General features: G+C 42.7%; 1 pseudogene; it reads left to right on the top strand.

Annotated features, from left to right (window-relative positions):
- Positions 1-1,362: 1,362 nt before the first annotated feature.
- On the top strand, positions 1,363-1,542 carry LOC135900073 (U2 spliceosomal RNA; annotated as a pseudogene).
- Positions 1,543-4,371: the final 2,829 nt, after the last annotated feature.

The raw sequence follows: 4,371 nt of genomic DNA, 5'->3' as shown, positions 1-4,371 counted from the left end.
GTCTTACCAGTACTCACCTACGGGGCAGAAACCTGGAGGCTTACGAAAAGGGTTCTACTCAAATTGAGGACGACGCAACGAGCTATGGAAAGAAGAATGATAGGTGTAGCGTTAAGGGATAAGAAAAGAGCAGATTGGGTGAGGGAACAAACGCGAGTTAATGACATCTTAGTTGAAATCAAGAAAAAGAAATGGGCATGGGCAGGACATGTTATGAGGAGGGAAGATAACCGATGGTCATTAAGGGTTACGGACTGGATTCCAAGGGAAGGGAAGCGTAGCAGGGGACGGCAGAAAGTTAGGTGGGCGGATGAGATTAAGAAGTTTGCAGGGACGGCATGGCCACAATTAGTACATGACCGGGGTTGTTGGAGAAATATGGGAGAGGCCTTTGTCCTGCAGTGGGCGTAACCAGGCTGATGATGATGATGATCACCGCACGTTCTCACGGTAATACGAGATCATACTATCAGGAGAACGCCTGGTGCTACAATTTGTTACAATCAGGGTTTCCCGGTGGCCTGTTCACACAGGACAAACTTTACTTCCTTCGACCTACGGTAAACAGTACACGTGTGGATTATAAAGGTGGACCGGGCATTCTCCTGGCCGTTGACGTAAGAATGTTTCATACACGGTGACACACCAAGCCCTCACTGACGCCCTTGAAAGTCTGGCAGACCTCAAATCTTCGCACTTGAGATTCGAACTCCGGACCCCGAGCGCAAGACATTCGAAGTGTCTCGGTGTTCATCAAGGAGCAATCATCTCGTCCACCTTCTTCAATGTGGTTATGGTGCAGCTAGCTAAACGCATAGCGCTTATCGGTAACCTCCGCTTTACTATTTCGTTCGAAGACAATGGACCCTGGACGACACGTACGTTCCTTGCTAGAATCACGATGAAATGAAGGAGTGGCAAAGTTATGTCGGTTTCCTTGTGCCTGCTGCCCTTAGCTCCAGGGCCGTATACGGTTATATAGCCTTCAACCCTAACGGCCGCGCACAATGAGAAACTCGAACGTCTTCAAAATGCGGCACTTCTTGCCAATGCGGTGTTCCTTGGCATACCATGCTCGAACACCTACAGTGTTATGCCAAGCTACCTCCCCTGAAAGCTGCAAAAATAACTCTCGAAGAAAGCAGCAACATATGTCGTCACTCGACGCGACATCGTAGACAAAGATTGAAAGCCGCGAACGAAGAACGGGAAACCGCCTTTAGATCCCAGGACAGCTCCCGGCCTTGAGATGAAATTGAGATCATGGATGCTAAGGCTGCCCCGAAGAATCCATCCGAACCCGCACCGAGAACGCCACAGCCAATAGGCCAACCGCAAAGAGAGGGCGGTTTCAACGTTGACATGACCGACGTGGGCGAAAGTGTAGTAGCTGCGCTTATCAGCTTAATATCTGATACGGGTTGTATTTGGACTCAAGATATTAAACTTATTCTTGGAAGGTGCCCGAGCGCTTGAAGCCTGCTTCACCTTCGCCGTGGGTCCGCCCGGTATTGTACTATCTTAGGAATCGGCTTAAGTTTTTGGTCAACAGATATCGATATGCAGGAAACTAGCCATATGCAGCTTCACTGTAAAGTGTTTCAATGCTCTGAGCTTGCTAACACTGCCCACCGGAATTCTTCAGGTGATGTTCCAATACAACTCGCCAATAATTTCTTATAGCAATTTTGCTTGTCTTGGCCCTGCTTGCGAAAGAAAACTTCTATCATTTTGTTTCGTTACTCAGAATGTTAGAGCAAAGTTTGTTTATAACTTTTTTTTAAATGTTCGCTGGATTTCTGATATAATTTCCTGAAACTTCCCTAACACACGAAACACAATACTTGAGCTGCTAGTGAAATCGTCATAACGATAAGAAACATCATCTTAAATTGATACATTATCTGCCCTGCAAAAGCTGCGGACCGTAGAAATTTTGTGGTTCATTTTCTGAAAAAAAAAATAATTTCAACCAGTGAGAAAAAACAGCATGGTGATTGGAAATTACAGGTACGACTTCACACTGACTGCGTAGTGTCGCTCACATTTGCACGAAAGAAAAAGAAGGTCAAGAAATGAGTTTGAATTCCCTTGGACTCTTGTTGAGCTATCAACTAAGATATAGGTTGCACTGAAAGGCAATATTTAACTTTAAATAAGCCGAAGCTTTAGCGTAGTCAAGAGGCATCGAGGTCAATTAAGCAGTGGGCAAATTTATGTCGCCGGTCAAACCTAACTCATAAAGTGCCTGTACATGTGAGTACACATAATCCTTTAGATCGTCTACAACTGCGAGTGTATATGAAGGAAGTCTGTACATAGCACCGAACACGTATAATATTTTGCAAGAACAAACCCTTTTCTAGAAGCAGTAGACATTTGGAACATTCCGCATTCCAAGCGCATTCGTTGACTTCTTAAAATGGGCATACGCTGCCACTTGTTATGCCAGGGTCTTTTCTAAACCGGTTGTTCTTAGAATAGTGATCTCAGGGTCATATGTCAATAAAAGTGCTTATACTACATTGGCTTTTTCTTGAACTTCTTTTACTATTTCGGTAAGTAGGATGCTTTCCACATGATTTTTGTATATTTTGAGAAATGGCCCACAATTTTAATGTTTATGGCCTCGTATGAAACAAAACTTGTATACTATAAAAGAATCGAATTCAACTTCTGAAATTGTCAAAGGGATAAATATTGTTTAAATTTGTTCAGCTGCTGAATTATTTAGCGTATATTGTGGTCTATATATCTAAGAACACAGCCATTGAGCTAAGTCTCCGTCTCAACATGCAAAACTTTTGATAGTTACTTATTTTCGGTGATTATAAACATCACCACTTTTTCTTTATTAGAGGTAAATATGACCTATATCTTTGTGGCCCTATTTTTGTTATCCTCCACTTACCTACGACAGTTATGTTTACTTTTCGTCCGTTCACCTCCCTCAGAATGATTGTTTTTGTACCGCAGCGTACGCGGTGAAATGTTTTAGAGAATGTATGTCAGCGAATGGGGCGCCATTATTTATGCCATGAGAGAAATAGAACTAATTTGAAGTCATTTCAGCGGCATGGCTAATAAAGCGTGAAGCCAACAAGACAAACATTAGGTGCATACACACGCTGCATGAGGCAGTTGTGGGGAAGTTGATTAAAAAAAACGGAGATTTCACACGAACCACCTTCGCATAGAGGACAATCCAGGGACGTTTGAAGCGCTAAATGCAATTAGGGGTCTGTAAATATACACTGTCTCGCTCCAAATAAGATGGCATTAGCTTTGCCGCGAAAGAAACACCTGGATTTAATGCGTATTTGCACATAATCCCGATCGCCAACAACAAAGGTTCGTCCATTGAAAAGTTGTTTTTGTAGCGCACCCTTATTTTATTGATTGCAACAGTCGTCCTGCACTGAGACGAAGAGTCCGATAGAAGGGGTTCTCGTAGGCGATCGCACAGCTGACAGTTCATGTACACGTGTCGTTAACTACGTCCTCCCCCAGAACAAAAGCCAGCAGCAAGCTCCGCAGGGTAATTTGACCCACTCAGGAAATATATAATGTTTCTTTTTCTAATTCAATAAATGCGAACAGTATTAGGATGTAAAACTGGACCAGAACAAGGCAGCTGCTTCAAGAGTTATCTCCCGTTGTCTCGCGCTGACTTCATCATTACACAGGTCTACTCTGCTACATCCCTAAAGGCAAGCAATCATGCTTTTTTTTTAGTTTTTACTCCCTTGCTAAGCCACGAGTAAATTGCAAGAGTGCAGCCGCAGAAGGGCGTTACAAAGCGTGTTTTCTGTTCAATTATGCTGCTGGGTAACGCTCAGAGGGAAAGTCAGAGTAATAGTCGCGTTCTTGAAAACACGTATTTTACGTTCAAGAGCAAAACTTGATGGTCGTTTCAGGCACATATAACAGTGCGAAATGTGACTTTGTTTTATTGACCTTATGATAATCTGTCCTATATTATCGCGCAAAAGCGGTCTTGTGGAATGGTACTAGAGTTTTGTTGTATAAGTCAGCGAACTTGATGAACTCGATGGACAAATTTTGGCGAGAGGCCCACTGTGATTTTCCTAATGCATGTAAAACGCTGAAATTCTTAAACGAGAGAATCGCAAGGCGTTTTAAATGAAATGTTCCATTTGAGAGATAAGGTTAAATATAATTGAATTGAAATGAATTGCATTTTATTCTCCTTGAACAATTACACAAAGAAGGAGTAGCCACAAAAAGCTACTGAGATTAGCAGCTTGACGAAGTGGCTGCCCCTTTACACAGCAGCAGTTATTAAACAATTTTCATACAAATCACTGCTTTTACACATATGTACGGCAGAATGATTGCACAAGAAAACAT

This window comes from Dermacentor albipictus, chromosome 10 (assembly GCF_038994185.2).
Source record: "Dermacentor albipictus isolate Rhodes 1998 colony chromosome 10, USDA_Dalb.pri_finalv2, whole genome shotgun sequence".
In the NCBI taxonomy this organism is placed as follows: Eukaryota; Metazoa; Arthropoda; class Arachnida; order Ixodida; family Ixodidae; genus Dermacentor; species Dermacentor albipictus.
Note: the sequence above shows the minus strand (reverse complement) of the source record. Positions and strands in the feature narration are given on the sequence as shown.